Source organism: Dasypus novemcinctus, chromosome 9, assembly GCF_030445035.2.
Source record: "Dasypus novemcinctus isolate mDasNov1 chromosome 9, mDasNov1.1.hap2, whole genome shotgun sequence".
Classification (NCBI taxonomy): Eukaryota; Metazoa; Chordata; class Mammalia; order Cingulata; family Dasypodidae; genus Dasypus; species Dasypus novemcinctus.
In genome coordinates this window covers 108,773,972-108,787,988 of record NC_080681.1, presented here as the reverse complement: position 1 = coordinate 108,787,988, position 14,017 = coordinate 108,773,972, and the positions used below count along the sequence as shown (strand labels likewise).

The 14,017-nt window shown below is 47.7% G+C and overlaps 1 pseudogene; it reads left to right on the top strand.

The window, feature by feature from the left end:
• The first annotated feature begins 12,038 nt into the window (after positions 1–12,038).
• LOC101440150 (small ribosomal subunit protein eS21 pseudogene) lies at positions 12,039–12,328 on the top strand (annotated as a pseudogene).
• Positions 12,329–14,017: the final 1,689 nt, after the last annotated feature.

Genomic DNA, 14,017 nt, shown 5'->3' with positions numbered 1-14,017 from the left:
ATGGAGGGGATTTACTTAGGGCCTGACTCATGCTCAGTCGATGGTCACCCCTCCTCCTGCCCCTCTCCTGCCATTTCTTTTTTCAGATTACAGCATGGTACAGGGCAGAAACAGAACTTTGTTATTTCTCTATCCACACCCACACTCCCCCCAGGCTCACCTATGCGGATGCTGCCTGAAAAAGCATGTGCACCAAATGAGTCCACAATTGGAAGTCACCCCGGTAAACCACTCACTTTGTGCATTTCATTTATTCATTTGTTGAACACGTGTGTCTTAAGTCCCATCCAGGAACCAGGCTCTGCACTAGGTGCTAAGGAGAAGGAGGCACAGCCCCTGCCCCCAAGGGGCCCACAGGCTGGTGATGAAACAGGCAAATCAGCTGGGCCTTACAGTCCAGAGTGATCACTGGGCTACCGGAGCCTGGAGTGGGGGTGCCCAAGCTGCCTGGAGGGGGGGCAGTTCTAAGCTGGGAAAGGGAAGGGCAAAGAGTGTCAGGGAAGACTTCCTAGAGGAGGTGATGCCTGGTCTGACACATTGACATTTATTGCATTTATTGTCTTGTCTCTGTCTCCACTAGTAAGGAAGTGAAATGAAGGCAGGGCTTTTTGTCTGTTTTGTTCACTGCTGTATCCTCAGCAACTAAAAACCTATCTGGTACATAGCTGATAATCAATATATGATAAATGAATGAATAAAACAGACTAAGAAAAGGAAGAGCTCCAGACAGAGGATTAGCAACAGGAGACAATTTGACTCCTCTAGTACTGCTTCCCTTGCTTTTCTTCCAAGGGCACAGCCCCGGATAGGGCTTGGCTGCTTACAGAGCATTCATGCCTGCTGTGGCCTTTTAATTCCCAAAAGCCCAGGGAGGTGAGCACAGCAGATAAAACTATTCATCAATGGGAAATGGATCCTTAGAGAGGTAAAGTGACTGGCCCCGGATCCCATGGCAAATTGGTGGCCTTGCCAAGGGAAGAATTCAAGCCCCTCACTCTGAACCCTGGCTCTTGCCCACCTCCCTGCAGCAGGACCAGAAGCTCTCAGAAGGCATTTTGGTTAATGGCCCAAGGCGTCAAAGTCAACCATACTAGGTTCAAATCTCATCTCTGCCACTCTAGCTTGCACCCTGGGCAAGTGATGTAACATCCTTAGCTTCAGTTAACTTATTTATTTGAGAAGAGGGAATAGGAACAGCTCCAGTCTTTGGGGTTGTTGTAACAGTCTCAAGTGGCTGTGCACAGAAAGTGCTGGACCCAACACCTGGCACAGGGTGAGGGCTGGAGGACTGGTAGCTGTTAGGAGGATTGTTTCTGGGTAACCTTGTGAGCTCCCAATCATGCTGGCTTCCTCCACAGGAAACCAAGGACACTGCCTCATGGGGGTCCCCAAGTGCTGAGCCAGCAAGTCACGCCCATCACACCAAAGCCACCTTCTGCTCTGCAGTGATGGGAGGAATGGCCTTCTCCTATTCTGGGTCCCACTTTATCAGCCCAGGGTGGAGGGACTGAGATGGTGCTCCTTGTTCTCCGATGTGTCAGAGTCCCCAACCCGCATGGTAGTAGCTCCTTCAACCCTGACAAGTGGGCTTGCCAACTGACCGGACCCAGGGACTCTTGTTCAGCATCTTGGCCATTACATCCTCCCTGCGGCTCCTTGGTCCTCATGTACCTGGACTTCTGGGATCCAAGCCAGCTCATTATGTCTGAGCCTCGTTAGACTCCACACTTTCTTCTGGCTGCTCTGAATTTCTAGACTGGGTAGTTGTTATGGGTTGAGTTGAGGCTGCCCAAAAGACATGTCCATGTCTTAACCCCCAGAACCTGTGATTGTAACTTATTTGGAAAAAAGGCCTTTGCTGATGTAATTAAGGCTCTCTAAATGAAATCATCTTGGATTAGAGAAGGCCCTAAATCCAATGATGAGTAGTCTTAGAAGAGAAGAGAAGGGAAGAAGATACACAGAAGGCAAGGCCATGTGAAAACAGTGGCAGAGATCGGAGTGATGCATCTACAAGCTGAGGAACGCCAAGGATTGCAGGCAGCCACCAGCAGCCAGGAGAGAGGCATGGAAGGACTTTTCCTCCTAGCCTCCAGAAGGGACCAACCCAGCTGACACTTCATCTCGGATTTCTAGCCTCCAGAATGCTGAGAAAATAAGTGCCTTGTTTTAAGCAACCAAGTTTGTGGCTATTTGTTACAGAAGCCCTAGGAAAGGAACACAGTAGGAAAGATCATAATGAAGAATAGTCAAGAGCTTAAGAGAGAAACAGAAAGTGTTGAGGAACCTCAGAGCAGGGAGAGTTCCTTCTGCTTGGACAATGTCAGGGAAGACGGTCTCACCCGGGGCTCGATGGCTTCCTCGGTGTCCATGGCTTCCCAGAACCTCTGGCATAGCCTGTAAGGAAGTCATCATGTGCATGAGCTCACTTCACCCTTACATCCTTGCAGAGGAGGTACCACCTCCAATTTAAAGATGACTGCTTATAGATTTTAACTGCTCTGCCCAAGGTCACATAGCAGAGCTCAAACCCAAGCCTAACTCCAGAGTCTGTGCTCTAAGAATCAGGGAGTCATTTGAAGAACTAAATGAGCAACATGTGAAAAACTTTGGAAAGTGTACAATCCAAATTCAAGCCACCATTCTTAGTAAAAATCTTTGATTCCCTTTTGGGAAATCTTGTTATATTAGTTCAGGTTCTCTAAGAAGCAGATGCCAAGAGGGGAACAGACGTGGAAGAGATTTATTGGGAGAAACTACTGTGAGAGCTGAGGAAGCTGGGAGAGTTGGCAAACCGTGGTGCAAGTCTAACCCTCATTGGGGGGGGGGGCAGGGGGAGGGAAGGAGAGAAGGTGAGAAGGTTGGGTAGGAAAAGGCTTAGACTGTGGTACAGTTCTAAGAAAGCTATGACAGAGCTGACGGGGAGTCCTTTAGCCAAAGTCACCTGCTGGAGCACTCCCTCATCTCCCAGGTCGGTCTTGCCGCTGTGTCCTCTTGTCCTTGCTGCACTCAAGCACTGCTGGGAGCAGCCCAGGGAGCCAGGAAGAGAGCCTCACAGAGAATGTGGCGATGGGTTTTAACCATGACAGGTGGGGCACTCGGGACACTTGGGTATGGTGCAACATTTATTCAAGGCAATAATTACGTGACAGCGAGACCAATTATAGGAATGTGCTTAGGTCTTTTATTTTATATATATACATTTCCAATAAGTTTAAAAAGTCACTAGCATTGATTGCTTCTCAGAATATTTCATGAGGTCTCAGAAAACATTTTGGGATGTACTGTGGAGTCCATGAATTTCTGACTAAGGGATAACTGGGTTGGTGGAAAGGGGACACAGGGCCCAGCTGGGAGATCTGGGCTCTAGTCTGATTCTATCGCTCACTTGTTCTGGGAGCTTCTCCAAGCCACTTCCTTCCCTGTACCTTAATTTCCACATCTTAAAACAGATGCAAGGAGGTGGGAGTTCCTACCTGTCTCTGGGAATCTGCTGATCAGTGCCTCTTAGAGACAGATACTCGGGCAGAGGCTTCTGAGTCAGTATAGCTGCTTTTGTAACAGAGTCTGGTGGCACCGCACCCCTGGGCTTGCCAAGTAGGGACCTTGTTGCCCACCACCCTCTATTCTGGCTGCTCCTGGGCAGACAGCTGGTGAGGTGGGAAGGCTGTGGGACGGAGCTGTGGTAGGCAGGAGGAAGGTGCCACCTTCCAAAATAACTTCTGAGGAGAGACTGGTGGCCCCTTTGAAGCAGACTCTCTCACCACCAGTCTGTTTCCAGGAAACCTCCATAGGCTGAGTGGGGGAGGGGGCTTTTAAGAAATGTAAGGAGCAGGTGTAACTCAAGAGGTTGAGCACCTGCTTCCCATGTATGAGGTCCCAGGTTCAATCCCCGGTACCTCCTAACAAAACAAAACAAACAAGTGAAAAAACAAACTTGGGTGAGCCAATGTGCCTCTGTGACTGAGCGCTGGCTTCCCACATTCAAGGTCCCAGGTTCATTACGTGGCCCCAGTACCTTTAAATAAATAACTAAATATGTAAGTAAAATTTAAAAACTAAAATAAAAAAAGAGAAATGTAGTCTGGTGAGGGCTGGTGTGCAAGGTCATAGGGCCTCCTGTACAGAAGGCGGGTGAGCCCAGGACCTAAAGAGTTCAACGAGGTGTAGAGGAGAAAGTCAGGAAGAAGGAAGAGGGGGCAGAGTTGGTGTTGAAAAAGGTCAGGATATTAGATGCTCCCAAAGCAGGATCTGTGTGTCTTCATCTGACTCAGGGTTTGCTGAGGCCCCCGCAGGGTCGCCTCTATGTCTTCCATGAGATTGGAAGTTTCATGCAATGCAGACTCTTCCACTCACTATGCTTGCCCGTCGATCTACCACTCTCTCCGCAAGTCTAGCCCAACACTTTCTAGCTCCCCAAAAGTCTGCCTTTCTTAGTGCCCTCTACTTATCTGTCCATCCTCCACCCTGGGACCCTCCACGCTCCTCCCAGAGCTGCGGGTTGATTTCCAGCTGCAGCTTCCTCTGTATTCTACTGTCTCCTGATAAGGAGCCTGTCTTCCTCCTCCTTCCAGCACACCTAGTCCTGTTTGGTTGTTCCTTCCACCAGAATGCTGCTTTCCTCTGAAAAGGGCAGAGGCCTCCAGCTAACCCATCACCAGTTCCCTCCTGACAATTAGCACTTGCTCTGAGCACCTACAGTCCACAGACATCATGTCCAATAAATAACGACAGTTACTGCAGCCCTGCAGCCCTGGCTGCAGACTGGTTGTGTGTCAGGCATGATGCCAAAGCCTCACCCCTGTCTCATGCCAGTCCTTCCTTTGCTGTTTCTATTGCACACCAGGACCTGAGCGAGGTGCTGGGAATATTCTAGGATGTAAGCATTATTGCCCCATGGGACACGACCTAAGATCACAAAGCCAGAAAGCAGTGCTTCTGGTAATAGATAGTGATGAGGATAGCACAGCATTGCAAATGTCATCAATGCCGCTGAACTATATACTTGAAAGTGGTTAGATTGGGAAATTTTTCTATGCATGTTACCACGATAAAAAATAAAGAGAAAACCAAAGCATGTGAGCACATCTCTCCAGCCCTTCCTGGACCTTGAAGGAGACCCCGCAGTTTAGGCTGGATCTGCCTCTGGTCTATTCACTTCTGGAAGACAAGTTTTGAGCTCAAGAAGGGGATGGACCGGAATTCTCCCACCCTAGTTTGGATACTCTAGAAAGTCACCATCCCCCTCACCTGCCCCCAAGATCTGTTGCATCTTTTTCTTCCTATTCTCTTAAAAAACAAAACAAAACAAAAAACCTTGTGATTCTCAAGAAAATTGCATCTTAGAAAGTTGCGGGTCCCAGATGTGGGAGAGAAGAGGCATGTTCCACAACAGAAAGGGTTAAAACTCTGATCAGAGATGAACCCAGCCTTATACCAGCTTCCTCCCTGATCTTGCCTGCCTCAGGGCTTTGCACATTGTTCCTTCTGCCTGAAACATGCCCTCCCACACACACACCCATCTTCTCCTTTTTTCCCACATTTTCATTTGGCCAAGGTTTAGATATCTGCTAAGTCTCAGCTTAAAAGTCATTTTTCTCAGGAAGACCTTGCCTGATGGGTGAAACTAGGCTGGCGCCAGGATCACACGCCGTATGGGTCTCTTTCCCTGAAATGAACCGCTACAATTATTCATTCACAGTCATCCTATCCTCCTGGCACCTCAAGGTCTGGGGCCTTGCTTGTCCATGTGTCTGTCTTGTTGACGCCTGTGTTTTTCCAGTCCACGGCACAGAGCTTAGCACACAATGGTGCTCAATCAATAGTATCAAATGAATGAATGAACAAAGGCACCTGATTGTGGTGGCTGAGGAATGGGGAAATGTGAGGAGAGCGCGCACCCTGCTGGACATTAGGTGTAGCAAGGAACATGGACGTCCTCTCTGAGCTGGGAAGAACGATGGGGTGGTAAATTTCTTATCTTTGGGGTAGTCTTGGGGACCCCCACCTCATGTCCAGACACCTACTGACCCACCTTAGGTTACGCCTTCTTTTCACCTCTGCTAACTCCGCCACCCTTGCCTCCCCCCCAGTAGTCTGACCCCGACACCCATGCTCCCCTACATTAGAGACCACCTCACCCCAAACGCCATTGGGACCACTGCCCACCCTTCCCCACAATTAGGATCCCTCCCTCCTGGACCTTTAGCTTTGAATAAGAATCAGCCCAGATTCCTCCATCGATCCTCTGTCCCCCTCCTTCCTAATCAATCAATCAGAAGTGATTGGCCGGGGCCTTGGGGTAGAGATGGCGGGGGGGGGGGGGGGGGGGGGGGGGGGGGGGAAGAATGCTGAGAGTGGAGCCTGGAAAGTTGGTTGCGGTTGCAGTGGTGGGAGGGTGGGGGAGGAGAGGGTGGAGGAGTGGGGGGTGGGAGTGTATTTCTGACATAGGGTCGTGCTAATATTGCCAGAAAAGTGTCTTTGTTTTGCAGGGGCCAGGCGTGTGTGTGTGTGTATGTGTCTGTCTGTCTGTCTGTGTGTCTGTCTGTGTGTATGTAGAATAGTCCTGGGTTGGGATATTTAGAAAATGGTCAAGGAGGAATTCCCATCTACTGCCTGGACTGAAACAGAGTAACATACCTTAGATTATACAGTGTGGACACAATGGGGGGTTCGTAGAAGGAGATTGGATTTAGAGAAATATGGGGGTTTAGTGAGGAATACAGGGGCTCAGTGAGGAAAGGAGGGGGCTCAGCAAATAGAATGGAGACTCAGAGGAGGTTGGGGGTTCATGAAGGCAGTTGGGGTTCAGTGCTAAGGAGGTGAGAGGGGCTAGAAAGGGGAGGCGGAAATCTTGAATGAAGGTAAAAAGGAGAAGTGGGTGGGGGTCAAGGAAGGCTAGAGGTCCCTCCTCCTCCGTGAGTCTAGGGAGAACAGAACCACACCTGTGTCTCTCCATAACGTGCCCCTCCCCGACCCCTCCCCAGCCTTACCCTCAAATGAGACTGAGGAGAGTGACAGTAACTTAATGATGCCGAGTCCTGCAAGCTCTTTTGAGCAGCCTGTGGTCACTGGGGGGCTAAAAGGGGTTGAAGCCAAAGTCCAGGTTATTGATCTCTGGCCCCAAAGGTCAGTCTCAGCGGGAGAGGGAGTGGTATTGCCACGATGGGAGCCTCGAGGGACCCCCAACAGCCGGGCTATGCTGCACAGCCTGGTTTTCGTTTCTGCATCCTTGGCTTCCAAAGGCCATCACCACTGCCAACACACCACGCATACCATTCTCCAGCCTGACCTGCCAGAAACTTCGGCCTGATGGGGTGTCTCAGAATAGACTCCTGGGTGCCTGGAGTATGTAGGGAGCATAAAAGCAGGGACTTGAATGGAATTATTCACTATTATTCCCTCTTCAAGATGAAGCCCTGGGAATCCATGAACTCATTGGTGAACCCAGTAAAGAATATTCTGCCTGATAGTCAGGAATGGTGGCCAGATCCACTTAGCATTGGGCAGCCCACTCAACCTGTCTGGATCCTCTTTCTTTTATCTAAAAAGTGAAGGGGTCAAATTACATGAGCTCTAAGGTCCCTATGACATAAAAAAATCTAAAATTCTAAGGAAGGAAGTGGGGGTAGGGGCTGACAATAGGGGTTAGGGTTAGGATTAGCTTAGGTTTAAGAGATGAAAAGAATTCTTGGACTTGGAAACAAAATTTGAATTCTAATTTTGGTCATTATTAACTGTGGAACCTCGCACAAGTCATGTACCTATTTGTTCAACAAACATTTAATAAGCAACTACTCTATGCCAAGCTTTGTACTGGGTGCTAACACATAATGAACAAGATATAGTCCCTGGCCTCGTTCTAGTAGCTAGTGGGAGAGAAAGACAAGCAAATATAAGACATTGGGACAAGAGTTCTGTCACAGAAGTGCAGGTTGGGTAGGTGGGGGCAAAGGGATTCCTAGGCAAAGTGATATCTGTATTGAAACCCAGAGAACAAATAGTGATCAGCAAAGTGAAAAGGGAAAGGGTGCTTTAGGTAGAGGTGTCAGTATGGACAAAGGTTAGAAGGGAAAAGAGGGAAGCAGACTTGGCCCAGTGGTTAGGGCGTCCGTCTACCACATGGAGGGTCCGTGGTTCAAACCCCGGGCCTCCTTGACCCGTGTGGAGCTGGCCCATGCGCAGTGCTGATGCGCGCAAGGAGTGCCCTGCCACGCAGGGGGGTCCCCCGCGTAGGGGAGCCCCACGCGCAAGGAGTGTGCCCTGTAAGGAGAGCTGCCCAGTGCGAAAGAAAGCGCAGCCTGCCCAGGAATGGCGCCGCACACATGGAGAACTGACACAGCAAGATGACACAACAAAAAGAGACAGATTCCTGAGCTGCTGATAACCACAGAAGTGGACAAAAAGAAGAACATGCAGCAAATGGACACAGAGAACAGACAACTGGGGTGAGGAGGGGAGGAGGAAGGGGAGAGAAATAAATAAAATAAATCTTAAAAAAAAAAAAGGGAAGAGAGGGGAAAATTAAAAAGAAAAGATAAAAGGGAGAGCAAGGTGTCTTGGAAGCCCAGCAATGTTTATTGTGACGGGATAGAGGAGGGGGCAGCAAGGAGTGTAAGGCTGGAAGAAAAGCTGGTATCAGGGGCAGAGGCCTGCCTCATCAGCAACATTAATATAACCACACACCTACCTTGCCTCCCTCCTCTAGCTGCACTGTTTTTCAGGATCTGATGAGATAATGAATGGGAAAACACTTTGAGAATGGAAAAGCATTATACAAAATAGTACAGACAACAGAAAAGGGGCTGCAGATCCCTGAGGACTGAACTGGGTAAATCTGGCTTTGGACTAACTTCCAGATGAACAATGGAAAATTAACCAAAATTAAGGCATTGAGCCTCTAACAAAACCTGTTTAAGTTCACACAGTTAGCGAGGGATGGGGCTGGGATTCAAACGGAAAGCCTGACCCCAGAGTCTTTGCAGAGGAGGGAGGGGACTTCTGAGGAGCTTGGTGGGTAGAGTTTTATAAAAAGATCACTTGAAGTTCCTTGGAAGATGGAGCTTTCTAACAATCCCAATTGTCCGTGGATGGACAAGTTCCAGAATTACTGAGTTCACCATATCTGGAGCATTGCAAACTGAGATTGGAAAATGATTGATATCAAGCTTGGAGAATGGGAAGGGCCAACTGATCTGCAAGGTCCCTTTCGGCTCTGAGAGTCTTGGAATCCAGGATCCTAGGGTCTCCAATCTCTTCACTCTCTTTCCCTTCCTTTTTAGAACAGGTGTGGGAACATCTCTTCTGCATCTGTCCTTCTGTCATCCTTCCTCCACTGTGCCCAAACATAGGAGCTCAGTGGTGAGGGGAGGGAAGGGACAGCCTTCCATCATCCAGAGACCTTGTCTCTAGCGTGGCTTATATGGCGGTTGGTGCTGTTTCTGATGCCATCACTGAAATGCAACATAGCTTAATGGTTAGGAGTGTGGACTGTGGTATTGGGCAGACCTGGGTGGGTCACTTCTTGTTACAGTTTCCCTGGGAAAATTGTTTAATCTTTGTGTCTCTGTCTCATCTGGAAAATGGAGACAATTCCCACATCATGAGTTGTTGGGGGATGACATGAGTTAATATAAGATCTTGGCACAGTGTCTGGCACATGGTAAGCACTCATATATGTTAACTGTTATGATTATTTTTCGTTGTTGTTACTTGCTGGGGGGAATTTGAGGAAGTCATTTGAATGCTCAGAGCTTCGGTTTTCTCTTCTGTTAAAGGGGGAGAATAACCTCCTCCTCAAAGGGTGGTTGAAGGGCTATGCCTGGCACATAGTGAAGTAGGCTGATGGTCTCTTCCTTCCTTGTTGTAAAGGAGGGGATCAAAGGCACCTTGACACCTTTTGTCCTGTCCTCACTCTGTAAATATCACAGATGCAGCAAGCAAGAAGAGATATCAGGGAAACGGACTTTGGCCCAGTGGTTAGGGCGTCCGTCTACCACATGGGAGGTCCGCGGTTCAAACCCCGGGCCTCCTTGACCCGTGTGGAGCTGGCCCACGCGCAGTGCTGATGCACGCAAGGAGTGCCGTGCCACGCAAGGGTGTCCCCCACGTGGGGGAGCCCCACGTGCAAGGAGTGCGCCCTTGAGGAAAGCCGCCCAGCGTGAAAAGAAAGAGCAGCCTGCCCAGGAATGGCGCCGCCCACACTTCCCGTGCCGCTGACGACAACAGAAGTGGACAAAGAAACAAAACGCAGCAAATAGACACCAAGAACAGACAACCAGGAGAGGGGGGGGAAATTAAATAAATTAAAAAAAAAAAAAAAAAAAAAAAAGAGAGATATCAGAGACCATAAATCCACCCTCCCATTGGACATATGGGGAAACTGAGGCCCAGAGAAGAGAATTGCCAAGGATCACATAGACAGTGACAGAGCTGGGACTAGAATGCAGAAATTGCCTAACAAAACCTTCTGTCTCTATTATTTGCAAAATGTTTGTTGAACAAATGAGTAATTGAAGATTGAGTGAATGGAGTGCATGTGAATGGAGTACAGGCCTCCCTCTATTTCTTTCTAGGGACATGGGGACCAGACTTTGGGGCTGTTCTTCAAGCACACCATTCACTTTCAAGCCTCTTTGCTTTCATATCTGCTGTCCCTTTCTTTTGAAACACCCTTCCTTCCCTGGCTTTCAAAATCTTATAAAAGGTCTAATGCAATACCACTTCCTTGGCCTTCCAGCCAATATATCCCATGTCAACTTAAATTGTTCCCACAGTATAGTTTACATGCCTCTATTATATAGAGGCCATAATATGATGCATTTGTCTAATTACACATCTTCTTCACCACTGATTTTCTCCTACTGAGCAGTCAGAGAAACCACAATTCAGAAACCAATCTTGAATTTGAACCCATATTCCATGACTGAAAGGAGAGTACCAGGAAGCCAGAAACTTGTTACTTGGGTTTTAGGTTTCAGTTTCCACATTTACAATATGGAATTGGGGGTAGGAGAGGGAAGACAAGGTCTGAAGGCACTAACTTCTGAGGCCTCTTCCAATGGAAGAAGTGTAGTTTATTGAAAACAAATGCTGGGAAGTAGACGTGGCTCAATTGACTACCATATGGAGGGTCCAGGGTTTGATCCCCAGGATCTCCTGGCCCGTGAGGTAAGCTGGCCCACATGCACTCCTGCCGCATGCAAGGAGTGCCGTGCCATGTAGGGGTGCTCCATGCGCAAGGTGTGGGCCCCATAAGGAGAGCTGCCCCATGTGAAAAAAAGTGCAGCCCACCCAGGAGTGGTGCCACACAAAGCAGAGCTCAGGCAGAGCTGACGCAGCAAAATGACACAACAAAAAAGAGACGCTGTTTCCTGGTCCCCGCCTAATAATGCAAGTGGATACAGAAGAACAAACAGCAAATGGACACAGAGAGCAGACAACAGAGCGAGTAGGAAGAGGAGAGAAATAAATAAAATCTTTAAAAAAAAAAAAAAGGAAAACAAATACTGACTCTGGAGTCAGCCTGCCAGAGTTTGAATCCCAACTTTATTTTTTACTCTGTGAGCTTGACTAAGTTAATTGCCCTGCCCCCCAAACCTCACCTTCACTTGTAAAGTGGGAGTAATAGCTATGCTTATCTCATACCCTTGCTGTGAGGATCAAATGGGTTAATTTAGGTGAAGAACTTAGCACGGTATCTGAGCCTTTTTAAAATGTTAGCACTTGTAATTATTATTTCCCTGCAAAGACTGGGTTTGTAACCTCAGAATCCAGGAAAGACCCCGCCAACTTCATCATCTTCCAAACAAGCTGAGTGTCCTTCATTCTGCTAGGGGTCAGCCAAGAGAGGCAAAGACCATGGCTTTGAAGCCATCAAGAAATAAGTGTGAAGTAACAGCATTTTTAAACTTGTGAGGTCCAGAAAATTTCCCTCTCATGCACCCTTGGGGCAGTCACTCAAGGATGTGCTCTTCAAGAGGGAACCAAGTCTTTTTCTCTCGTGCGCTCATCATGGTGGCACCAAGCGCAGCCTTGATATGCAGAACGACGCTGGCAAGTTCGTGGACCTCTATGTGCCGCGGAAGTGCTCCACCAGCAACCGCATTATCAGCGCCAAGGACCACGCGTCCATCCAGGTGAACGTGGCCGAGGTGGGCAAGGTCACAGGCAGGTTCAACAGTCAGTTTAAAACCTCCGCCATCTGTGGGGCCATTCGTAGGATGGGTGAATCAGACAACTCCATTCTCCAACTGGCCAAAGTTGATAGCATTGTCTCAAAGAACTTCTGACAAGAGCCATGGGTGTGGAACATTTGTCATAAATAAAGAGTAAACTCAACAGACTACAGCTCCTACACTCTGATTTATTGGACTTATTCCACTCAGCTAACATGGAGTTGAAGAATGTCAACCACCATACCATGGAGCCTAGAGTACCTACAATTGAAAGCAGGAGGATTGCATCCAATATCCATGTGGAATCTAAACCCCCTCTTGACATAGATGTGGAATGGACACAATCAAGCCAAGGTCCACAGGAAGGAGGAATACAGTAAGGATCAGAGTGGACTTAATGATATTCTATTCATGAACTATTGTGGTTAATAATCGAGAAAATGTGGCATTGATGTGGAAAAAGTGGCCATGGTGGCTGCTGGGTGCGAGGAAGGGGAGGAAAAGAAGAGATGTGGAGGCATTCTCGGGACTTGGAGTTGTCCTGGGTGGTGCCCCACGGACAATTGCCGGATGTTGTATGTCCTCCCATGGCTCAATGGATGGAACGTGGGAAAGTGTGGGCTATGGTGTGGAACACGGGACATGGGGTGCAGCGATGCCTGGAGATGTACTCACCAGACACAATGGATGTGACATGATGATGGGGGAGAGTGTTATTGGGGGGGAGTGGTGGGGTGGGGGGTGGTGGGGGCAAATGGGGACCTCATATTTTTTTAATGTAATATCTTTTTAAAAAACGAATAAATTGAGTAGAATTTGGAATAAATAAATAAAGAGTAAAAAGCCAAAAAAAAAAGAGGGACCCAAGAAAGAGGGAGACATGGGATCCCCCAGGAAGATGGCCAAGAAGCAAGCCGCGAGAGCCACCAGGAGGCTGGAAGTGCTTGGAAAACAGGCTCTGGGAAAATATTGTGATGGAGCTTTTGAAAACAATTGAGAAAGTTTCAATGACAAATAGTGTGGGAAAGGGAAAAAGGCATTTAGAAAGGAAAGTTCCTCCTAGTAAACTACTTTGCAATACAGAGAATGTTGTCATAATCATGACAATGTAAACATTGGTTAACAATTTAACAATTTAGTTGGAAATGATGATTTAACTGTTGGGAGGAAGGGGACAGGGAGGTGGGGCCTTGTAAGAGAGGTTAAGCCCTTATCCACCATAACAGGACATCAATAAATAATACCTAAAATTTAAAAAATCAAGGAACGGACATATACGCGATTATTTAAAGATATGGAAATATTTACCAGAAGAAAGGGCTCAATGAATGATTGCCTCGTGGGACTGTGGAAAGGGGGGATGGTCAGCGGACTGTTGTTTTTCATTATAATTCCTTCAATACTAATTGATTTTTTTAACTACATGCATTAATTACTTTGATTAAAAATTGTTTTAACTATTAGAAAGAAAAGAATAATATTGGAGTGAGCTAGACCTGGGATCTGTCTCTTGTGTGTTGTGTGAACTAGGCAAATTGCTTAACTTCACTAAGTCTCAGTTTTTTCTCCAGGAAAATGGGGATCACATTAGGATGGTTGAGGACTGAAAGAGACCGTACAGAAGAAGCACTTAGTGAACGACTAGCATAGAGTCAGCACTCAATAAGGGTGTTGTAGGTTAAAGGACTGGGTTAACATACCATTTGTGAAATGACAGAATTAGGGTAGACACTCAGATTCTTTCCTCCATGGTATGTGACAACCATTGAACACAAACAAATGGACACCAGGTGAATGAAAGCTGGATGGGTTGTGACTTATAGATAAGACTAGAGTCACAA